This window comes from Bubalus kerabau, chromosome 22 (genome assembly GCF_029407905.1).
Source record: "Bubalus kerabau isolate K-KA32 ecotype Philippines breed swamp buffalo chromosome 22, PCC_UOA_SB_1v2, whole genome shotgun sequence".
Lineage (NCBI taxonomy): Eukaryota > Metazoa > Chordata > Mammalia > Artiodactyla > Bovidae > Bubalus > Bubalus kerabau.
Window position 1 is genome coordinate 34,759,447 of NC_073645.1, and position 25,610 is coordinate 34,785,056.

At 42.4% G+C, this 25,610-nt stretch overlaps 1 long non-coding RNA gene across 8 annotated transcripts in view; it reads right to left on the reverse strand.

The window, feature by feature from the left end:
- Positions 1–14,224, reverse strand: part of LOC129636460 (uncharacterized) — a 365,598-nt gene extending 351,374 nt beyond the window's left edge. For 2 of the 8 annotated variants that reach the window (XR_008706936.1, XR_008706932.1), the window contains exon 1: positions 12,552–13,425. This is a non-coding gene — a long non-coding RNA (uncharacterized LOC129636460). Of the gene's footprint in view, positions 1–12,551; positions 13,430–13,475 lie in introns of those variants that run through there. The other 6 variants (XR_008706937.1, XR_008706938.1, XR_008706933.1 and 3 more) reach the window with 6 other exon arrangements.
- Between the last annotated feature and the right edge of the window lie 11,386 nt (positions 14,225–25,610).

Below are 25,610 nucleotides of genomic sequence, written 5' to 3' on the forward strand. Positions count from 1 at the left end.
CTTCTCCATGTAACGCTGTGAACCTCTCTGGGTGACCCTCACGGTGGAGAAACTTTTCATCTTTAACCTAGATGTTTTATCAATGGTGCTGTATAGAAGGAGAAGTTTTGAGACTACTGTAAAAATAAGACCGATAACTGGAAGTAGGAGGCTTAAGTCCAAACCCTGACTTCAGGGAACATTAATTGACAGGAGCTCATCAAATGCCTCCATTCCGACACTGAAACCAAGCACCACACAAGGGCCAACAAGTTCCAGGGCAAGACATACCAAGCAAATTCTCCAGCAACACAGGAACACAGCCCTGAGCTCCAATATACAGGCTGCCCAAAGTCACCCCAAAACCATAGACGTCTCATAACTCATTACTGGACACTTCATTGCACTCCAGAGAGAAGAAATCCAGCTCCATCCACCAGAACACCGACACAAGCTTCCCTAACCAAGAAACCTTGACAAGCCACCTGTACAAACCCACACCCAGTGAGGAAACGCCACAATAAAGAGAACTCCACAAACTGCCAGAATACAGAAAGGACACCCCAAAATCAGCAATTTAAACAAGATGAAGAGACAGAGGAATACCCAGCAGATAAAGGAACAGGATAAATGCCCACCAAACCAAACAAAAGAGGAAGAGGTAGGGAATCTACCTGATAAAGAATTCCAAATAATGATAGTGAAATTGATCCAAAATCTTGAAATCAAAATGGAATCACAGATAAATAGCCTGGAGACAAGGATTGAGAAGATGCAAGAAAGGTTTAACAAGGACCTAGAAGAAATAAAAAAGAGTCAATATATAATGAATAATGCAATAAATGAGATCAAAAACACTCTGGAGGCAACAAATAGTAGAATAACAGAGGCAGAAGATAGGATTAGTGAATTAGAAGATAGAATGGTAGAAATAAATGAATCAGAGAGGAAAAAAAAAAAACGAATTAAAAGAAATGAGGACAATCTCAGAGACCTCCAGGACAATATTAAACGCTACAACATCCGAATCATGTGGGTCCCAGAAGAAGAAGACAAAAAGAAAGACCATGGGAAAATACTTGAGGAGATAATAGTTGAAAACTTCCCTAAAATGGGGAAGGAAATAATCACCCAAGTCCAAGAAACCCAGAGAGTCCCAAACAGGATAAACCCAAGGCAAAACACCCCAAGACATATATTAATCAAATTAACAAAGATCAAACACAAAGAACAAATATTAAAAGCAGCAAGAGAAAAACAACAAATAACACACAAGGGAATTCCCATAAGAATAACAGCTGATCTTTCAATAGAAACTCTCCAAGCCAGGAGGGAATGGCAAGACATACTTAAAGTGATGAAAGAAAATATCCTACAGCCCAGATTATTGTACCCAGCAAGGATCTGATTCAAATATGAAGAAGAAATCAAAAGCTTTACAGACAAGCAAAAGCTGAGAGAATTCAGCACCACCAAACCAGCTCTCCAACAAATACTAAAGGATATTCTCTAGACAGGAAACACAAAAAGGGTGTATAAATTCGAACCCAAAACAATAAAGTAAATGGCAATGGGATCATACTTATCAGTAATTACCTTAAACATAAATGCGTTGAATGCCCCAACCAAAAGACAAAGACTGGCTGAATGGATACAAAAACAAGACCCCTACATATGTTGTCTACAAGAGACCCACCTCAAAACAGGGGACACATACAGACTGAAAGTGAAGGGCTGGAAAAAGATTTTCCATGCAAATAGGGACCAGAAGAAAGCAGGAATAGCAATACTCATATCAGATAAAATAGACTTTAAAACAAAGGCTGTGAAAAGAGACAAAGAAGGTCACTACATAATGATCAAAGGATCAATCCAAGAAGAAGATATAACAATTATAAATATATATGCACCCAACATAGGAGCACCGCAATATGTAAGACTGCTGCTGCTGCTGCTGCTGCTGCTAATTCGCTTCAGTCGTGTCTGACTCTGTACAACCCCATAGACGGTAGCCCACCAGGCTTCCCCGTCCCTGGGATTCTCCAGGCAAGAACACTGGAGTGGGTTGCCATTTCCTTCTCCAATGCATGAAAGTGAGAAGTGAAAGTGAGTCTGACTCACTCATGACTCACTCAGTCATGTCCAACTAATATGTAAGACAAATACTAACAAGTATGAAAGGAGAAATTAACAATAACACAATAATAGTGGGAGACTTTAATACCCCACTCACACCTATGGCTAGATCAACTAAACAGAAAATTAACAAGGAAACACAAACTTTAAACGATACAATAGACCAGTTAGACCTAATTGATATCTATAGGACATTTCATCCCAAAACAATGAATTTCACCTTTTTCTCAAGCTCACACGGAACCTTCTCCAGGATAGATCACATCCTGGGCCATAAATCTAGCCTTGGTAAATTCAGAAAAATTGAAATCATTCCAAGCATCTTTTCTGACCACAATGCAATAAGATTAGATCTCAATTATAGGAGAAAAACTATTAAAAATTCCAACACATGGAGGCTGAACAACACGCTGCTGAATAACCAACAACTCACAGAAGAAATCAAAAAAGAAATCAAAATTTGCATAGAAACGAATGAAAATGAAAACACAACAACCCAAAACCTGTGGGACACTGTAAAAGCAGTCCTAAGGGGAAAGTTCATAGCAATACAGGCACACCTCAAGAAACAAGAAAAAAGTCAAATAAATAATCTAACTCTACACCTAAAGCAACTAGAAAAGGAAGGAGTGAAGAAACCCAGGGTTAGTAGAAGGAAAGAAATCTTAAAAATTAGGGGAGAAATAAATGCAAAAGAAACAAAAGAGACCATAGCAAAAATCAACAAAGCCAAAAGCTGGTTTTTTGAAAGGATAAATAAAATTGACAAACCATTAGCCAGACTCATCAGGAAACAAAGGGAGAAAAATCAAATCAATAAAATTAGAAATGAAAATGGAGAGATCACAACAGACAACACAGAAATACAAAGGATCATAAGAGACTACTATCAGCAATTATATGGCAATAAAATGGACAACGTGGAAGAAATGGACAAATTCTTAGAAAAGTACAACTTTCCAAAACTGGACCAGGAAGAAATAGAAAATCTTAACAGACCCATCACAAGCACAGAAATTGAAACTGTAATCAGAAATCTTCCAGCAAACAAAAGCCCAGGTCCAGACGGCTTCACAGCTGAATTCTACCAAAAATTTAGAGAAGAGCTAACACCTATCCTACTCAAACTCTTCCAGAAAATTGCAGAGGAAGGTAAACTTCCAAACTCATTCTATGAGGCCACCATCACCCTAATACCAAAACCTGACAAAGATGCCACAAAAAAAGAAAACTACTGGCCAATATCACTGATGAACATAGATGCAAAAATCCTTAACAAAATTCTAGCAATCAGAATCCAGCAACACATTAAAAAGATCATACACCATGACCAAGTGGGCTTTATCCCAGGGATGCAAGGATTCTTCAATATCTGCAAAATCAATGTAATACACATTAGCAAATTGAAAAATAAAAACCATATGATTATCTCAATAGACGCAGAGAAAGCCTTTGACAAAATTCAACATCCATTTATGATAAAAACTCTCCAGAAAGCAGGAATAGAAGGAACATACCTCAACATAATAAAAGCTATATATGACAAACCCACAGCAAACATTATCCTCAGTGGTGAAAAATTGGAAGCATTTCCTCTAAAGTCAGGAACAAGACAAGGGTGCCCACTTTCACCAGTACTATTCAACATAGTTTTGGAAGTTTTGGCCACAGCAATCAGAGCAGAAAAAGAAATAAAAGGAATCCAAATTGGAAAAGAAGAAGTAAAACTCTCACTGTTTGCAGATGACATGATCCTCTACATAGAAAACCTTAAAGACTCCACCAGAAAATTACTAGAACTAATCAATGAATATAGTAAAGTTGCAAGATATAAAATCAACACACAGAAATCCCTTGCATTCCTATACACTAATAATAGAAAATAGAAAGAAAAATTAAGGAAACAATTCCATTCACCATTGCAATGGAAAGAACAAAATACTTAGGAATATATCTACCTAAAGAAACTAAAGACCTATATATAGAAAACTATAAAACACTGGTGAAAGGAATCAAAGAGGACACCAATAGATGGAGAAATATACCATGTTCATGGATTGGAAGAATCAATATAGTGAAAATGAGTATACTACCCAAAGCAATTTATAGATTCAATGCAATCCCTATCAAGCTGCCAACAGTATTCTTCACAGAGCTAGAACAAATAATTTCACAATTTGTATGGAAATACAAAAAACCTCGAATAGCCAAAGCTATCTTGAGAAAGAAGAATGGAACTGGAGGAATCAACCTGCCTGACTTCAGGCTCTATTACAAAGCCACAGTTATCAAGACAGTATGGTACTGGCACAAAGACAGAAATATAGATCAATGGAACAAAATAGAAAGCCCAGAGATAAATCCACACACATATGGACACCTTTGACAAAGGAGGCAAGAATATACAATGGATTAAAGACAATCTCTTTAACAAGTGGTGCTGGGAAATCTGGTCAACCACTTGTAAAAGAATGAAACTAGAGCACTTTCTAACACCATACACAAAAATAAACTCAAAATGGATTAAAGATCTCAATGTAAGACCAGAAACTATAAAACTCCTAGAGGAGAACACAGGAAAAACACTATCTGACATACATCACAGCAGGATCCTCTATGACCCACCTCCCAGAATATTGGAAGTAAAAGCAAAAATAAACAAATGGGACCTAATTAAACTTAAAAGCTTCTGCACAACAAAGGAAACTCTAAGCAAGGTGAAAAGAGCCTTCAGAATGGGAGAAAATAATAGCAAATGAAGCAACTGACAAACAACTAATCTCAAAAATATACAATCAACTCCTACAGCTCAACTCCAGAAAAATAAATGACCCAATCAAAAAATGGGCCAAAGAACTAAATAGACATTTCTCCAAAGAAGACATACAGATGGCTAACAAACACATGAAAAGATGCTCAACATCACTCATTATCAGAAAAATGCAAATCAAAACCACAATGAGGTACCATTTCACGCCAGTCAGAATGGCTGCGATCCAAAAGTCTACAAGCAATAAATGCTGGAGAGGGTGTGGAGAAAAGGGAACCCTCTTACACTGTTGGTGGGAATGCAAACTAGTACAGCCACTATGGAGAACAGTGTGGAGATTCCTTAAAAAACTGGAAATAGAACTGCCTTATGACACAGCAATCCCACTGCTGGGCATACACACTGAGGAAACCAGAAGGGAAAGAGACACGTGTACCCCAGTGTTCATCACAGCACTGTTTATAATAGCCAGGACATGGAAGCAACCTAGATGTCCATCAGCAGATGAATGGATAAGAAAGCAGTGGTACATATACACAATGGAGTATTACTCAGCCATTAAAAAGAATAGATTTGAATCAGTTCTAATGAGGTGGATGAAACTGGAGCCTATTATACAGAGTGAAGTAAGCCAGAAAGAAAAACACCAATACAGTATACTAACGCATATATATGGAATTTAGAAAGATGGTAACAATAACCCTGTATACGAGACAGCAAAAGAGACACTGATGTATAGAACAGTCTTATGGACTCTGTGGGAGAGGGAGAGGGTGGGATGATTTGGGAGAATGGCATTGAAATATGTATAATATCATATATGAAACGAGTTGCCAGTCCAGGTTCGATGCACGATACTGAATGCTTGGAGCTGGTGCACTGGGATGACCCAGAGGGATGGTATGGGGAGGGAGGAAGGAGGAGGGTTCAGGATGGGGAACACATGTATGCCTGTGGCAGATTCATTTTGATATATGGAAAAACCAATACAATATTGTAAAGTTAAATAAAATAAAATTTAAAAAAATAAATAAATTATAAAACTAAAAAAAAAAAAAAGAATTTCCTCCCCAGCACTGAATGAAAATCTGCATCTTAACAAATCTCCATATAATGTACATGACACACTCCAATTTGAAAAGCCCCGTTTGACTGATTTTTAATCTCTTCAGTTGTTTGTGGCTATCAAGATCAGCTCTGCAGAACTAGATAGGAACAAGAATCGTAATTCTCCCCAGTAGGTATCCAAGTTCGCATGAGCCAACCAAAAAGAAATTATTTTTCAATGCCTAGTGACTGCAGGAAGGTCTAGCCTGTCACCCCAGTTCTTCAGCACTTCAGCGACACCACACACTCATTTCAACATTCCTATTTGGTAGCTCTCAATAGAGCTGAAGGGCTTCCCAGGTGGCACTAGTGATAAAGAACCCGCTTGCCAATGCAGGAGATGTAAGAGATGCAGTTCAATCCCTGGGTGGGGAAGAATCCCTGGAGGAGGAAATGGCAACCCACTCCAGTATTCTTGCCTGGAGAATCCCATGGACAAAGGAGCCTGGTGGGCTACAGTCCATGGAGTCACAAAGAGTCGGACATGACTGAAGCGACTCAGCATCATTCAGTTCAGTTGCTCAGTCATGTCTGACTCTTTCCAACCCCACGGACTGCAGCATGCCAAGCTTTCCTGTCCATCACCAACTCCCGGAGCTTGCTCAAACTCATGTCCATCGAGTCGGTGATGCCATCCAACCATCTCATCCTGTCGTCTCCTTCTCCTCCTGCCACTGGAGAAGGGAATGGCAAACCACTTCAGTATTCTTGCCTTGAGAACCCCATGAACAGTATGAAAAGACTTAGCATGCACGCAATAAAGCAGAAAGAGCCCTGCATAAATTGACTAATTTGTGGGATGTACATTCAGCCCAGGTTACTCAGTCTGAGATGAACTGTGCCCACCCCAGATCCTGCTGCCACAGGTCCTGTGGAAGAGACACCAGGGCCACAACAGCTCCAGATGCTGAGCTGGCTGATGATGAGGGCAACACAGTTGGAAAATTGTCAGTGCTGCTCTTCTCCTGGAAGAGAGGAGAGGTTCAAGGAGATGTCGGGTGTAACACCTGCTGCAGGAGGAGGACTGCCAAAGGAAATCAGCAAGCACGGGCTTGGGGACAAAAGTCCAGAGCAGAATGATTTCTGCTGTAATTGCCAATTTGTCCATGTCAGCACGACAGCCACATCTAATTTACTGTGCATAAACAGCCGGGCTGTCACAGGAGATGAAAACCCCATGGATCACAACCAACCAACCACTGAGCAGGACCCTAGAGTGAGTCATCCCAGGGTCAGGCTCTCCAGAAGATGGGTTTATCTGGCAGGAGAATTCCTCTCTTCCCTCCACCCAGGGTAGCAAGAGGAGCGAGTGAGATTGTCCTTTCAAGGCACTTTAGACAGGAAAATTTTATAATTGTGTTTATCAGGCCATTGTTTAGGGGGACAAGGAATGATCTCTACCTTCTTAGACTCTCTGTCTGTAACTTAGAGAAAATAAGTTGAATGAACACATGCTCCCTGTCTCTCCCCTATTTAACCCACTCTATTATAGCATTCTTCATAGATGTCATATGGAGCTGCAGTAGCTGGAAACCTCTGAAGACTGGCAAAGGAATCAAGAAGAACTGTGCCTAATGAACTGTATGCCAGTCGTAAGTTGGGGAATAGTGAAAGTCTAGATGGTGAAACCCTCTTTAGCTGCTCCTGTCAAGCCTTCAGAGGCTCTACTGAGTCAGGCTGGTGGTTCTCAGACATGAGCAGACAACGGCACACCCTGCAGTGCATGCTAAAACCTGAAATGGCTGGACTCCACCCCAGAGGTTCTGAATCAGCAGCCTTGGTAGCATAGAATTTCCCTTTCTATTAAGTCCGACTCTTTGCGACTCCATGGACTGTAGCCCACCAGTCTCCTCTGTCTGTGGAATTCTCCAGGTAAGAATACTGGAGTGGGTTGCCATTTCCTTCTCCAGAGGATCATCCTGACTCAAGGATCAAACCCAGGTCTCCTGCACTGCAGGTGGTTTCTATACCATCTGAGCCACCAGGGAAGCCCATATTAAGTCCCCAGGTGGTGCTGTTGCTGCTGATCTAAGGACCACACTTTGAGAACTAGTGAGCTAGGGAATCCCTGAGAGCAGCTGTGGGATTCAGAATGTAGAGACAAGCATCACCAGGTAAGTCACCCAGTGTTCACTGTGAGAACAGAGCATCTTTGTTCCATACTTTGAATAGTTTCTTAAAGATTGATTCCTAGAAGTGAGATATATTGACCCAAAGGGTATGAACATCTTTCTGGCTCTTGATAATTATTTCTAAATTTCTTTCCAAAAGGTTTGGGCTAATTTATGACAGCATTATCATGTATGAATACTGAGTATCAGTACTTCATTACCAAAACTATTATAATTATTACGACTTATTTCATCAGCAAAATGATAATGATTATGGTAATAATGATGTCATTTAAAAATGTATCCACTTATTTGATTACTCTATATAGTAGAATATGGTTCCAAGTCTATGTCACCATCTTGAGTATAAAAATTGGTGGCAACAAAAGGAGACCTTAATCAGGCTACTTGTCCCTTAGGTACCACTTCCTACTCTCTCAAAGCTCCATGACCCCAGATTCTATCTTGTTCTCCACTGCATCTTAAGCACCTAGTTGAAGACCTGCCACAGCAGATGCTCAATAAATGAATAAATTATAGCTTCTCCTGTTTGCTGGTGAAAAGCTATATACAATTGCTGCTTAAAAATAACACTTTTCATTCCCCATCCCTTCTGTGCTCTTTGTTCAAAGGAATGAAAGTTTGATAGCATCTTGAATTTCCAATGTTAAGTGTGCACTGATGCCCCCATGCTTTTCCAATAAGCTAACAAGCATCTCTGAGCATCCGCGGTAAGCAGGGCAGCAGAAGAGAGGCAAGCACCACGTCACCTGAGGTCAACCCCCAGGGGATCTCTCCCTCTCCCAACCTCATTCTCTCCGATGTTTGTTTCCAACTGCTGCAGCTTTTCCCAACCCTGTTCCACTAGATTACAAGAGGATCAGAGCCTCCACTAGGCATGTTCCTCGCCAACAGGCTGCCAGGCAGCAGTGAGAGGAGGTGGAAACCAACTTTGTCCCCTTCCCTTGTGGGCTATAAGAAACACAAGACTTGCCAGGGCCCTGGACCCCTGGAACGCCACAGCAGCTCCCCGAGCAGCCAGGCTCCTGACGGAAGCTTCAGTCACTCTGACTCAAACTCAGAAGCAGGCATAGCCTCTGTGGGGCTTAGCCTGGAGACTGAGGACTTTAATTTGATCTGAGTAATTCATACAGTGGCCCAAGTGTCCTCATTGGCCCTGTCACTTGGCCATGAATTATGAAATCAAAGGCAGACCCCAAAGACATTGCAATTTCCGGGTTGGGGCTGTTGGCTCTGCCTGCCTTTCTCTGTGGAGGCTGGGAACTAGGCTTCCGGGTCTTACTTGCAAACAGAGATGTGCCATGATCCCTCTGCCTCCAGTCAAAAAGCCAGCTGCCCCCTATAACACAGTTCCAACAGACCTTTTCACATTCATTTGTTACTACTCCCTGAGGGTGGTGGGGAGCTGACACGGCCCACTTCTGCCCCCACACCTTTGACCACACTCCGTTCTCCAGTCCCTGCTTCCTCAGGCTGAGCCAGGAAGGCCCCCAGCCTCTCATCTTTTGAGTCCTAGTCACACACCAAGTTCATTTTGGGCCCTATTTCCTGGGGTAAAACTTCCTAATGACCTCATCCCAGGGAGAACACTCTCCTCCCAACAAAAACAAACTGTGTCTGCCACACTCAGCCTCTTAAAACCAAATCCAGTCAACAATACCGTACATTTCAAGATACAAAATTGTACGTTTCACATTCTATCTCCTCAAATAGAGTGCAGGAGTGAAGCTTCAAATGTCTTTATTTCCCTCGCAGAGCCCCAAACGCAGTCAGGATTCAATAGCTGCGGAGAAAGTTTCTTTAATGAGAAGGAATCTTGCAGGTGTCCTGTTATCAGCTAACCTTTACATCCCTAACCACTGCAAACCAAACCAGAATTAGGCACAAAACTAATCTGACCCGAGGGCAGGGGTCCCCAACCTCCAGGCCACAGACCAGTACCTGCTGTCACATCCATGGTGGCATTAAAGAAGAAATAAAGCGCACAATAAACGTAATGGTTTCATCCTGAAACCATCCCCCACCCCTCAGTCCATGGAGAAATGTGTCTTCCATGAAAGCAGTCTCTGTGCCAAAGAGGTTGGGGACTGCTGCCATAGGGCACCCAACATGACCTGGGTGTGTACACACTCATCTGAATATCAGTGCCATCTTTGAAATCTGAACACAAAGGCGAGGGCCACTCTGGCAAAGGCGTTTCAGCATTTCTCTTGAAACAACCATAATGGGCTTTCTAAAACCACCTCATGTCACTTTGATTTTCCTCATATAAAACCCCTTCCCAAAGATTCCTGGAAATTCCGTTTCTTGTCTGGCTCCTGTTTTTGTGTCCATGTCGGTAACAAAGCTTGACAAGTGCTTGATCCAAGTGATGCTTTTATCTGTAACACCACACACCGACTGCTTTCATCCTGTTGCTCTCAAACACCCACAAACACCCACTGCCCATCAGATCTCTGTTCTCTTGCAATACTATGTACTGCTAGCAAGTTTCCAACCAACCTGTTTAACATGTTATTGATTTTAACTAACTCGAGAGGAAAAGGGTTGATAGATGTGCATTTAACATGTATGCAGTTGAAATGTATCTGGGTCACAGCTGCAGACTACAAAACCATTTAAGGCTATCAAGAATTGCCTCATTACAGCCTGGATGGGAGGGGAGTTTGGGGGAGAATGGATACATGTGTATGTATGGCTGAGTCCCTTCTCTGTTCACGGGAAACTATCACAACATTGTTAGTCAGCTATACCCCAATACAAAACAAGTTTTTTTAATTTATTTTAATTGGAGGCTAATTACAATATTGTAGTGGGTTTTGCCATACATTGACATGAATCAGCTATGGGTGTACATATGTTCCCCATCCTGAACTCCCCTCCCACCTCCCTCCGGGTCATCCCAGTGCACCAGCCCTGAGCACACTGTCTCATGCATCGAACCTGGACTGGCGATCTGTTTCACATATGATAATACACATGTTTCAATGCTAGTTTTAAAAAACAAAATAAAAAATAAATAAAAGATACACTCTTCAAAAAAAAAAAAAAGAATTGCCTCATTAATCGTACCAGTAACAAGTGGGATACATGATTTCTTTACCCACTAGCTAATTTAATCTTCAGCATTTTGCAGAAAAAAAAGCTATACCTGTGGAGTCAGACAAAATGTAAACTATGCTTCTGTTCTCTCTCTTGCTCACAAGGCTAATGTTTACATTTATCTCTTGTGCTTCCACATTTTTTCAAACAAGCATGGAAGCATCTTCATAGATACACATGATTCTGGAACTTTAAGAAATTAAGAAAGGGCAACAAATAAGAGCGTGAGATGAAACCAGGTGCGGCAAAGTGCATCTTACAAAAATGGATTCAACAAAATCTGCCATTCCACACTCTTCTGCAGTATGACCTTGAAATTCCCCCACCAATAGGTAGGGTATGGCCCCCTCAACAAGTAGGGTATGGCCCTCTTTTCCTTACTTTCAACAAGGAAAGGCAATCCAGTTTCTACCTTATCTAGTGAAATGCTTGCATTTGAAGTCCTGAGCTGCTATTTAAGAAAATTACCTGAGACAGCCATGCTGTGAGGAAACCCAAGCCATGTCTAAGACCAGCAGTCCTAGCTGTCAGTTCAAGCACAGACATATGAGTGAAAAGACCCTCGGGTCCTCCCCAGCCTTTGAGTCTCCCCAGTTAGGCCCCACACTCCACAGAGCAGATACATGCCATCTCCACTGTGCTCTTTGGGGGTTTCTAACCTGTGCAATCTACAACCTTCATAAAATAGCTGTCCCACTGCCCTAAATCTGGAGTCATCTGCTCTGCAGCAGTAGTACTGAAACCCCTACTAACGGTCATTCATAGACTCACTTAACACAAAGACATTCAGTGTTAACCTGATTCCTCTGATATTCTAAGAGGCCCCAGTAAAAAACAATCTTCCTATTGAAGCAGAATCAGCCTGCTGCTCTAGAAGTCAGAAAGCACACCTCTGGATTCCAGCTCCTTCATGTAAGAGATGCGTGACTTTGGGAACAACAATATCTGCATGAGTTTTTCCTTCTACAAATTTTACCTTCTACAAATTTCACATGTGTAATTCCATGTATTCTTCCAAAGAACCCTGTGAAGGAGAACAAGCGTTCGATTCTCTCAACCTCAGTTTCCACACCGTAAAATGAGGACAAGGTCTGCCCTGATGACTTCATAAAGGCTTTTGTAAGGCTCAAATGAAAGTGAACACACATTTGAAGGGCAACAAACAAGGATTTGTCAGCTCAGGAGACAGAAATATCAACACCGGCACACTGTATCAATCTTTGTCAGATATGCAGACTCAATAGCTACACAAACACACATGCTCTAACATAGACATCAGTCTTGCCACCCAGGAATACATAAATTTGATAAAAAGAAATTCTAACCTGAGTAGAGAGGCTTCATTTTCCTGTCGGGGAGCTCACAGAGACTGCTGGACTCGACCAGCCCTCCTATCCAAGGGCGGAGGGAGCCTTTCCAATGGATGGCAGGTGGAGCCTCTCATTTTACACTGCGCCAGGCAGGGCAATCATGTGCACCTGGCCACATCAGGACCCACGAGCACAGAAACCACTGCACCTGGCAACAGCCACGAGTGCAGGAAGTACTGGCAAGGCGAGAGAGTGAAAGGCAACAGGTAGGAGAAAACCAATCCCAGGGACAAATCCTACATGCGTCTTTTGCTCCATCTTTTTGGAGCAAAGCTAAATAATGAGATCATTTGTGCCATCAATAAGACTGATCTCTGAGACTGAGAAGGGAGCGTCAACATGAGGAACATAAATGGCCTGAGAGCGTTTAATGTTCACCTGTGGGTCTATAGCTCGGCTTGGAGAGAGCAAAGAACTTTGTACCAGGAGTCTGAAGACCCCAGGTTATCACTCCAGGTCTGCCACCGACTAATTGTGAATAAGTCACTAACAGACCACAAGCTCCTTGAGAGCAGAGCTGTGTCTTGTCCATCACTCTACCCCTTCCATTAGCATGACTGGCCTATAGAAGATGCCCAAGAAATGTTTATTCAATCAATGAGTGAGATTCACTAACTTCAGAAATGTGCACATGCTGTAGCATAGGAACTACTGTCAATAATATTGTAATACCTTTGTATAGTAACAGATAGTAACTAGACTAGGCATGGTGATCATTTCATCATTTATGAAAGTATCAGATCACTATGTGGCACACCTGAAACTAATATATTTGTTAATCAATTATGCGTCAATTTAAAAAACACAGTAGCTGAGAGTGTGGGTTCTACAATCGAACAGACTAAATTCAAACTCCATCATTTGTTATCAGTTACTCACTTCTGTCTCAGTGTCCTCATCTGGAAAATAGGGACAATAACATCCTCTTCTATAGCTCCTGACGTTCTTCTCATTCCTCTCCCCCTACATCCCCTGGCAGAGCAGAGATTCTAACTAAATTGAGTCTCCCACCTTAAACACCTGTGTCTCTTTTGTCTCTGCTGGAAGCCTTTTTCTTGTACCAGAAGAGTCTGCTCTGCAGAGGCAGAGGCAATCCCAAAGTGCTGGAGAGTGGTGCCCAATGTGGAGTCTATGGATAAATGGTCCAGCCTCCCTGGGGTCTGATTGGGCAATTCTGACCTGTGTTCCCCAGCAGGACTGAGGTCCAGTAACATACTCATTAACACACCCTTTCCTGGCTTTTCTACCTCTCACTTGCCCTCCCTCCCCTGCATTGCAAAAAACTCAATTGAGCTTTCCAAATAAACTACCTGCACTCAAGGCCTTGTCTCAGAATTTTCACTGGGGGTGTTATGAAATGAACTGTGTCTTCCCCAATTCATATATTGAAGCCCAAACCCCCAGTACCTCAGAATGTGACTGTACTTACAGGTAGGGTCACTAAAGAGGTGACTGAGTTCAACTGAGGCTGTTAAACGTGCTTATGCTTAGTCGCTAAGCCCTGTCTGACTCTTTGCGACCCTCGGGACCATAGCCCGCCAGGCTCCTCTATCCATGAGATTCTCCAGGCAATAATACTGAAGTGCGTTGCCACGTCATCCTCCAGGGGATCTTCCTGACCCAGGGATAGAACTTGCGTCTCCTGTGTCTCCTGCATTGAAGGCAGATTCTTAACCCATTGAGCCATCAAGGCTTTAGGGTGGGCCCTCCATTCTGACCAGTGTCTTTACATGAAGAGGAACTTTAAACAAAGAGGCACCGGGGATGTGCACACACAGAGAAAGGATGTGTTGGAACACAGCACGAAGGCAGTCATATGCCAGCCAAGGAGAGAGGCTTCAGGAGAAACCAAACCTGCTGACACCTTGACCTTGACCTTAAGCCTCCAGAACCGTGAGATCTGTTGTTTAAGCCACCCAGTCTATGGTATTTTGTTATGGCTGCCCTAGCAAATGAATACAGGTGGAACCCCCAAATAAGATACCACCTCATGAAGTTATGGTGAAGAATAAATATGACAGTATGTCCACTGTACCCCAGCTCATGCCTGGAGTAAGTCTCAAGGCCTGGCAGCTGTCACCATCGTTGCCAGTGGTGATGGGAGAAGTAGGAATAGCTGTATCACCCTCGTGACCATCTATGACATAATCATTGCTCTGCTACGATTCCTCAAAGGGCAGTTGTGAAGCCCAAAGAAGAGAGTAGATGTGGGAAGATGTTATGTGTTTAATATTCACTCACGTTGGACATCCCTGGTGGTCCAGTGATTGAGAGTCTGTGCTTCCACTGCAGAGGACACAGGTTTGATCCCTGGTCAAGGAACTAAGATTCTGCAGGCCACATACTGCAGAGGGGCCGAAAAAGTAGAAAAAAAAAATCACCCACTTTTTCATTCAATGAACTTCTATCGGGATCAACCCTAGGCACTGGTCCAGGTGCTAGAACTATAGAGCTCTGCAATGTCCCGTACTGTGGGATCTTAGTCATGTCTTTTTAAATTTGAATTATTTAAAATAAAATGCTATTTAAAATTCAGTTTCTATCATGTGTCACATTTCAAGTGCTCAAGATCACCTACTGGCGACTGTACTGAAGAGCAGAAAAAAGTATTTCCAATGCTGAAGAAAATTCTATTGAACAGAACTGGTGGAGAGGGGAAAAAAATAAATTTGTACTCTCAATACTTCATAATTAATCACAAATGCAATCTGATAACGATGACTTCTGGAAATGGACTCCAATGTCCACTCCGTGGGAGGTCAGTCTTCGCTTCTGAAGGACAGTAAAGTGATTCCAGACCTCCAAGTTCTGAGAATAGGTGGTGTCTATTCAAATCATTGCCCATAAGAGCAAGGACTTTCTTTCTTCCCTATAATGTGACTGAATGCCTACTCTGTGAGAGTGACAATGCTGAGTGCAGCAGAGCCCACAAAGACGGAAAAGCCACAGATTCCAGTCTTAAGCTTATAGTTTCATACTAGGAATAATTGATTCCTAATATAAATAGAAAATGAGGTTTAGAAATGAGTATAGAAGAGTGAAACAATTTCACATGAGAAGTGACCATCCTAACAACAGCTAGCATAGTTTCCGGGATTTGTGGCCTAGGAATTAGGGATGCCTTGGCTAAAATAGGACACCAGCTGTACCCTCACGGAGCTTACAGCCCAGTGGGAATTCATTTCTGACCAGTTTTCAAACTGGTCAAACCTCCCAGTGTCTACCAAAGTTCTTGAGGACCACCCACTGCTGTAGAAGCCACTGAGTTCCTTTTCTGGTTACACAACTGCTTTCATAAAAACTGGCTGTGTCCCAGCAACTACTAAGCATTTTCCTCCTAAACTTTAGTTGGCAGAATTTCATTACTTTAACCTCATTTCAACCAACAGAAAACATCGTGCACTTTTCCACTGGGCCCAAAACATTACTCAGAAAGAAATGAACATGAGGCCGAGAAGGGAAAACCACAGAGCCAATATCATTAGGATCGTCTGTTCCACAGCCAGGCTGCCTACATTGCCATTTCATCTTCGTGCATATTTACCCAAGGCCCTTCAGTTCCACCCTGATTTCCAAAGTTTGAAGGTTTTTTGAGGAAAGAAAAAGGGAGAGAAGAAAACCCACTTCATTAAAGTCTAAGGTTTTCACTCAAAGTTTGGCAACTTCTCCATATAGATGTACTCCAGGGGTGAGACTGCTCATGTGATGTAATACGTTTTTTTAAAGGGGGTCGGGGGAAACTCTAAACAAGACATGCAAATTAAAGCACTGAATTAGAACCAACTTCTGTTGAGAGAGAGTAACTTTAGAAAGTCCTTCCAAAGGGAGCTGTGATTTGAAGCATTTTGCAGAAGGTAATTAGTGACCAAGTCTTCCCAGGTGACTCAGTGGTCAACAATCCATCTGCCAAAGCAGGAGCTGCAAAAGACGCAGGTTCGATCCCTGGGTTGGGAAGATCCCCTGGAAAAGGGAATGGCAACCCACTCCAGTCAGTATTCTTGCCTAGAAAACCCCATGGACAGAGGAACCTGGTGGGCTACAGTCTATGGGGTCACAAAAGAGTTGGACACGACTGAACAACTAAACAATAGTAACGATTAGTGACCACTGAAATACAAGGAGGTGTGAAGTGCAGTGTGCCTCAAAGGTCTTAGGAAAAGACGTTGAATGTGGTCATGTCCACACTCAAGAATTTCTAACTGTCATTATAATAATTTCTATAGTACATTTCTGGCAACACCCCATTGGTCAGCTTCTACTTCTATCACTACACCATTAGCCAGGTTAAAGCCATAGTTCTGAGATTTGTGCTAAAAAGATCAACATTTATACATTAGCTCTATATACCCTCAATTTATTTTGTTCCATTGTTAAGACTGTTAACCTGCAATATCACTTTATGGCCTCTGACCACCATTAAGGTGAGGAGGAAGATGGATCAGTGGCCTCAGTTCTCAGTTCTGAAAAGATGTGTGTCTTACCATGTCAGGTCAGGACACGATAGCTCTGTCCTTCTCTTTTCAGTACTGTCCTCTTTCCCTCTGTCTTATTTTAGTTAAGTCCAACAAAATGGTGTGAAATAGAAGCCATAAAAATGATTATTCTTTCACATTTCCTAACTAATGTTTTTGAAATTTCATCATCAAGTATGACATTTGATATGGGACTTTGTGGCTCAGCTGGTAAAGAATCTCCCTGCAATGCAGGAGACCTGGGTTCGATCCCTGGGTTGGGAAGATTCCCCTGAAGAAGGGAAAGGCTACCCATTCCAGTATTCTGGCCTGGAGAATTCCATGGACTAAATAGTCCATGCAGTCGCAAAGAATCAGAAACGACTGGGTGACTTTCACTTTGGGAGATTAGATATATCATATCTAAGAAAAGCACCTATTCCAATTTTACTGGGATTCTTTTCTAAACATATGTTAAGTGTTGGATTTTGTGAAAGTTTCATATGATTTTTTCTGTGTATTCATCTATAATTCTGCACAGGTTATAGATCAGTATCAAATCCAGAGGACTATAACTGATATTTGGTCCTCAAGACCTTTTACATTTCTAATCAGAGATTGGAAATTGGGGGTTGGGGCTCCCAATGAGAATGCTTATTAAAAGCACAGTATTTGTTCACTTCAAATACACACTTTCTATTATCATATGAGGATGTTGTAAAGGAAAAAAAGACTGAGACTTTTGTGAAATTTCCTCCTGTACTCCATATGGCTTTAAGTAACATTTCACCATAGCAGGAAGGTCTTGTTTATTTTTGTATGTTCAGTTGATAAAAATAAAAGCAGAAAAATAAACCTTCCCCCTTCTTGCCCCTTCATTGGGCAGGGTCAGTGTTATAGACATTGTGATAAAATTAGACAGTGCTTAGTTTCATCTCCTAACATACTCCAAGCCTCTTGAAAACCCCCTGCAGACTAGAACCCATTCAGCCTCAGAAACCAATAACTGATTAGATATACTGGAATTCACCTCTCTTCCCCTCGTGCCTCCAGTTCAGGAAATATGGGGCCAACCCATCTCTGGGGAAAAAAGAAAAGGGCTTTTTAGAAGTTTTAAGGACACAGGCTTAATTCTCCTGATGGCTCCAAACCACAAATACTTTCCTATATGCGTTGCTCATGTCTGATGGGCTCAGGGAAAAATAGTTTCCATTCCTCGTGGCTCTGGGTGGTAGAGGTCCCAGTTCTAGCTCTCACTTTGTCGCTTCATTTCTCTTGACCTTACTTTCCTCTTCAGTAATGAAAAACAACTGAACCCTACAATGCACTGATATCCAGGCACTATTTCTAGGAATCATGGCATACTGACGGCTTTCACCTCTCTTCTAGTCTCTCCCATTGGTCGGCCCCCACCTAAGGATGTCTGATGTGTCCATCTAGCCAGGCTGAACCACACGAAAGACACAAGGACAATGGAGAAGTTACGACATTATTTCATTTACAAATGAAGGAATGCACTCAAAGCAGTTTATGCAAAAACAGCCTGGTGTCACTGAAAGTCCAGGAAGTAGGGGGTCTTCATGCACAACTGGATCCAAGTACTCCAAGCACTGTGCAGGGACGAGCCCCTCTCCTCTTTCCCCTGCCTCTTGGCTCTCCTCCCGGCTGGCTGCATCCTCCAGCAGGTCTTCCAATGCTGACTCTAGCCTGCATTAGCCTCTCAGTGGAAAGAGATTGTCTTTTTCCCCAGAGTTCCGCCCAAAGTCCTGCAGAAGCTCTCATTTCTATTTGTGTCATGTACTTTGTGGCTTCTCTGGTGGCTTAGCAGAAGAAAATCCATCTGCCAAGCAGGAGACATGGGTTCAATCCCTGGGTCAGGAAGATCCCCAGGAGAAGGGAATGGCAATGCACTCCAGTGTTCTTGCCCGGGAAATCTCATGGACAGAAGAGTCTGGAGGGCTACAGTCCTTGGGGTAGCAAGAGTTGGACAGGACTTAGTGAGTAAACCGCCATCACCATGTATTCTGTATCAGTCAGGGACTGGGTAGGAAATAGTTCCCTTTTACTGGATAATTTGGAGGAGAGTTTAATTAAGGGACCATTCTAAAATAACTAAGCAGAATGTAGGGAAACCACAGGGGCCGGAGGCACTCTGGGGCCACACGCTGGGGTTTATTATCTGTAGGTCTGGAAGCAGAAAGTGCTGCCAGGAGCTGCAACATCTAGTGGAGGGCTGCAGCAAGCTCATGCCGAAGGTGTGGCTTCCTCTTGCTCTCCTTCCTTCCTCTGCTCTCTCGCCTCTGTTTGGAAACAGCAGAATCTGACTAGAAGTCAGAAGATAGAGCAGCTCACCAGTGAAGTCCATACTGGCCAAACTCTTGAGGTGCAGCAGAGTAGAGATGGATGGAGAGAGAATTCAAGATCAAATGGTAGACATCCATATCCACGTCACACTCACTCCTGAACCAGTCCTCATGGCCAGGGGAAAGTCCTTATACCTGGGTCCATGCCCATCCCTTGAGCTGAGGGCGAGTTCAGGCTTATCTCAAAGAAATGAACTGGGAGCATATGCCTGTGTGTACGTGTGTATGTGCACTCATGTGTGCATACACTTCCCCAGCAGACCTCAAAATGCATCACCAGAAAAAGAGGGGAAGGATTCAGGAATGGCAAAAAATAGCAGGAGACAGCCACAGAGCAAATGTGTTTTTCCTGGACTTGTTCCAGCTAATCCTAGAGACCCATCAATATTTTTCTTTGGCTTTTACCCTGGAGGCCTGATGAGTGTGTGCTAAGTCACTTCAGTCGTGTCCAACTCTCTGTGACTATGGACTGTAGCTCGCCAGACTCCTCTGTCCATGGGATTTTCCAGGCAAGAATATTTGAGTGGGTTGCTGTGCCCTCCTCCAAGGGATCTTCCCAACCCAGGGATCAGGCCCACATCTCTTACGTCTCCTACATTGGCAGTCGTGTTCTTTACCACTAGCGCCATTTGGGAAGCCCTGGAGTGAGGCTCACTTAGCAGAGATGGCCTTGGCAGCTGAGGGTGAGCCTTCTCACCTTACATGGACTTGGTCTTGGTCTCCAGCTAAAAGTCCATTCCCCCATGCAAAATTCCCTGGAAAACACATGATACATACCAACAGCCTGGCCAAACTGATGGCTCCATTTGAATTGATTGTCTGCGCTCCACAACTACCTCCAAACCTTGTACGTTCCAAGCCCATTGGTACCAGCCTTCTTCCCATCACTCCATACCCCATCCCAGTTCTTTCTCTGCATATCCTAGACCTGGATAATAGCCTTCATCTCAGTTTTCCATTCTACGTACTACTTCCTGTTTCAGGCAATCAGATATAGAATCCCAATGAGATTAATAAAGTCAAATAAGGCCTTTTTTTTTTTTTTTTTTAAGCCAATTGCTCTAGGAGACTATTTTGCTGCTGCTACAAGATGGAATTCCAGGGACTCCAATTTCAAACAGCCTCCCCACCTCTTTACACACATACGAAAGGATTATGCCCTTTCTCAGGGTTCAGAAGACAACATCATCACAGCCTACACAGCGGCCACTTGGCAAGGAAATATGCTGATACAGGGGTAGTAGAGGAGAGACAGGAGAGGAAGAACAAGGAGGGGGGAGAGAAGAGCCTGGGGAGACCTGCTCAGTGTAATCCTGAGCTCTGCAGAGGTAGGACCTTCAAACTCTACACCAAAGAGGTCTCCTGAACCTTGCCAACTTCAACCCCACCATTCTCCTCATTCTTTCTCCCTGTTCCCCAGGAGAGAGGAATAACCAGTACTTATGCTCTATAAGTGACCAGCAAAATGGAGATACCCTTTCTCAGGAAGACAGAAAAATGCCCGTGACGGTTTACAAGACACACTGAGTGTGTATCTTCGCTAGAGTCATAAATATTCTATTGTCTCAGGAGGGAGATTTAGCGTTCACCATACTTGTTGCTATGGCAGCTGAATGGTTCTCATAACTGGAAAGAGCAAGTCATTGGCTTGTTGGGTCTTCTTTTTTCAGGGCCAGCAGCAATTTTCTGTTCTTTCCCAAGGATTTTTTTTTTTTTTCTTGGCCATTATAGGCCTCCCTCAGGCTGCTTCTGGAGCGGTTGATCCTTACTAAGTTGGGAGGCTCTGTGACCTTGGGCAGGTAACCTCACCATGCTTGGCTCAACCACTTTATGATGAAGGGAAAATAATCAACCCCACATCACAGGGCAATTCAGAAGATTAGTGAGATAATGCAAGTAAGTGCAGAACACTGCTTGGCATTAGAAAAGGCTGGCTCTTTCTATTGAAAAGGAAAATATGAGTTAAGGGTGTTTTCTAATAGGCAGCAGGAACTCAGATGGGGTAAGCTGAGAAGGTTCTGAAAGCTAGACATTAGAACACAGGTGAGAGTAATTCCTCTGCTCCCGTCACTTCTGCTTCCTGATCTTGTATCTTATCTCTGCTAATGCTGGTTTTGTGACACTATCATTCTTTCTAGAGCTTCCCCAGTGCCTCAGATGGTAAAGAATCTTTCTGCAATGCAGGAAACCAGGGTTCGATCCCTGGGTTAGGAAGATCCCCAGGAGGAGGAAAGGGCAACCCACTCCAGTATTCTTGCCTGGAGAAGCCCATGGACAGAGGAGCCTGGTGGGCAAAAGTGTCAGACACGACTGAGTGGCTAATACTTGCACTTTCACTTTCATCCTTGTCTGTTCCCTTCAGGAGGACTGCAGTGACACTAGTGGATGCCCTGAGGACAAGGACATCACTCTAACGCCCCAAAGCCCCCTGTGTTTTGCACATAGAAAGTGCTCAGGAAGTATCTGGTGGTTGATACCTGCAGGAGGATGAGGGCATCCCAAGCAGAAAAGGCTGGCAAACACCTGGAGGTGGGAATTTACATGAAGATTCTTGACTCGCAGAGAAATTTTCCCCTAGTCTCTCCATGTTCCCATTTTTTTCATTGTTCAAGGTTTAGTTCACCTGGAGCCACCCGCCTCACACTTGAGTTTGTCAGCTGGTCCCCCAGCCATCATTCAGAAACCAAATCCTCCAAGGTGTTCCATTTCATTCTCCCCAGGATTCAGCCCAGGTAGGGCACTGACCAGGTGGAAAAGGAAGTGGAAGGAAGGAAAGAAAGAACCCCCAAGGAGTCCAGGGCTGCGCTTTGTCTTGTTGTCTTTATTTACTTTTTATGAATGAATACATTATTTTTAGTTAAGTAATGCATGCATATGGTCTTAATTGTGAAAACATTCAGGCAAACAGATAAAACTACCACTCTCTCTCTGAACATCACTGCTATCATCTACTTAGTATGAATCTATTCAAATGTGCATACAAATACATATATATGTATATATATATATATATATAAAATCTCTGATCCCAGTTGCTTCATCTATACAATAATTTTTTAAATTTTACTGAAGTCTAGATGATTTATGATGTTGTATTCATTTCTGCTCTACAGCATAAGGATTCAGTTATACACGTATGTACATTTTTTCATATTCTTTTCCATTATGGTTTATAACAGGATATTGAATATAGCTCTCTCTGTTACATCATAGGATCTTGTTCATCTATCCTATATGATAATTTGCATCTTCTAATCCCAAACTCCCACTCTATCCCTCCCCCTGCCCTTGGCAACCACAATTCTGTTCTCTGTATCTATGAGTCTGTATAAACAATTTCAAAAATACTGAGCTCACCTATTTGTGAATTCATAAACTCACAAATGTATGGCACCTGGCATGAAGTCTGGAATGCAGTAAGTCCTCAACAAATATTAGATGCCTTCTCCTTGAGGACCATCGTCCATATGGTTCTTCGTGATATATAAAAAGAGCTAAATATATAGATGCATTTAACTATTGTATAAAACATTCTTTCAACTACCTGAGAAACTGCTCACCTCAGTTCAGTTCAGTCACTTAGTCGTGTCCGACTCTTTGTGACCCCATGAATCGCAGCACGCCAGGCCTCCCTGTCCATCACCAACTCCCGGAGTTCACCCAAACTCATGTCCATCGAGTTGGTGATGCCATCCAGCCATCTCATCCTCTGTCATCCCCTTCTCCTCCTGCCCTCAATCCCTCCCAGCATCAGAGTCTTTTCCAATGAGTCAACTCTTCGCATGAGGTGGTAAAGTACTGGAGTTTCAGCTTTAGCATTAGTCCTTCCAAAGAACACCCAGGACTGATATCCTTTAGAATGGACTGGTTGGATCTCCTTGCAGTCCAAGGGACTCTCAAGAGTCTTCTCCAACACCACAGTTCAAAAGCATCAATTCTTCGGCGCTCAGCTTTCTTCACAGTCCAACTCTCACATCCATACATGACCACAGGAAAAACCATAGCCTTGACTAGACGGACCTTTGTTGGCAAAGTAATGTCTCTGCTTTTGAATATGCTATCTAGGTTGGTCATAACTTTCCTTCCAATGAGTAAGCGTCTTTTAATTTCATGGCTGCAGTCACCATCTGCAGTGATTTTGGAGCCCAGAAAAATAAAGTCTGACACTGTTTCCACTGTTTCCCCATCTATTTCCCATGAAGTGATGGGACCAGATGCCATGATCATTGTTTTCTGAATGTTGAGCTTTAAGCCAACTTTTTCACTCTCCTCTTTCACTTTCATGCCTGCATAAAACCACAACACAATATAAGTCATTTGGGGCCTCGCTCAGTGACTAAAGTGGTCAAGCCCCTTGCCCCCAGACTCTCTATTTCATGTTATTTTGATGGCCATGCAACTCCTCTTGAGACAGCTTTGCCTGTTGAACAAAGAAGACACATGTATTGCTCTCTATACTTGGTCTGTGGTATCTGAAGTTCTGCACAGAGTCTAATAACTAGGGAGTTTTCAGCAACCTGTGAAATGTTTGAAAACTGCAAAGAAAGTTTGACTTTAGTATATGCAAGAAAACTGAAAAATTGAACTTAGTATTTAATTAAATGTCTACAAATCCTAATATGATGTCAGTGTTTTTTAATAGCTAGATTTACATTCATAAAAATGTTTCATTTTATTTAAAATATTTTGGTAGGATTTCTCTGACTGTAGGATATGAATACATACTCAGGAAATCTTACAATGATTGCTGATAAATTATAAACAATAGTAAATTGGATTATAAGTAACCAAATCATTTTAAAAGCAAAAATAATTAAAAGTCCTTTAAAATTTTTCCAACAGAGAGTGCTATTGAATGTAAGAGGTGATGCTTTATAACTATTCTGATAAGATGTACATTGTTCACTAAGTCATATATGACTCTTTTCGACCCCATGGACTGCAGCACTCAAGGACTCCCTGTCCCTCACTATCTCCCAGAGTTTGCCTAAGTTCATGTCCACTGAGTCGGTGATGCCATCAAACCATAAGATATATGGGACGACTGCAAAAGGAAGAATTGGCCTAGGGTTTGTTAAAGTGTTACAGCAATTCCTGGTAGATCATATTCTTTAAACTGAAAAATGTGTTGGAAACAACAAAAGTATTCTGAGACGTGGTGGGCAGAAGGCCCAACACACACATCACAAAAGTTATAACCACACACCTAGTCCTCTACACCTTCGTTCAGGAGCCAATTGCATTGTCAAGAGCATCAGTCCTGTGGCTTGTCCTATTTTATTTCCTTCCCTTTTGCCTGTCCCACCTGCCGAGTAAGACAATAAAATCCCCAAGCTCAGGATTCACAACCACTGTCTCTTTTCATCTCATCCTAGGACATGAAGCAATCACTCAGAATTTACTTTTAAAACTGGAGACTAAAACAAGCCAGCACTTTTGAACACATCTTAAAAAAAAAATTCTTCCGAGTTTGTTACTAACAACATCTGAAAAGAATCTGAAACTTTGAATTGTGAAACACTGCTGTGAAATTACATTTTCAGGAACATCTATTGTTTCTTTGTTCCCTTGCCTGAAAATATGTTTCTCCCTAGGACATTAGCATATAACAAATAAATCCTAAAGTACCTTATTTTCCTGCCCCAATGCAGTACTTAACTCTGGTTGATTTCTAAAATTACTTACAGGAAGAAAAACTGCCTAAGTGTCTTTGATTATTATGGTATATTTGAGCCCTCATCAAGCAGTGCCAACTCTGCTACACAGAAAAACAAAACACGCCTTGAGCGGCATTGTATTTAAATATGACGATGCCTCGCAGTTTGGTTTTGATGGAGAAAACGAGAATTATTATTACCTAGGTGGATTTCCACCTAAGGATTAACCTTGTCCTATGGATTTCGTAACTGTGGCATTATCGCTGGGCTTTTCATAATGAAGGGGAAAATCCAACACCAAGTAAGCAATTTGCAATGGTTTACGTTCTCCACCACCTGTGTGAGAAGAGGAGCGTCAATTCTTCCAGCTATGATTTTCTAAGCTTTTTGTTTCCTAAAGAGGAATTTACCTGAGCTCCTATGGGGAATAGATCTGTGTTCACAAAACCAAGTCATAATGCCCCAGACCATGACTGCAATTATAACAACGTTTCTTTTCTTTTCTTTTCTTTTTTTCACTATTTCTTTGCTATTAAAAAAAAA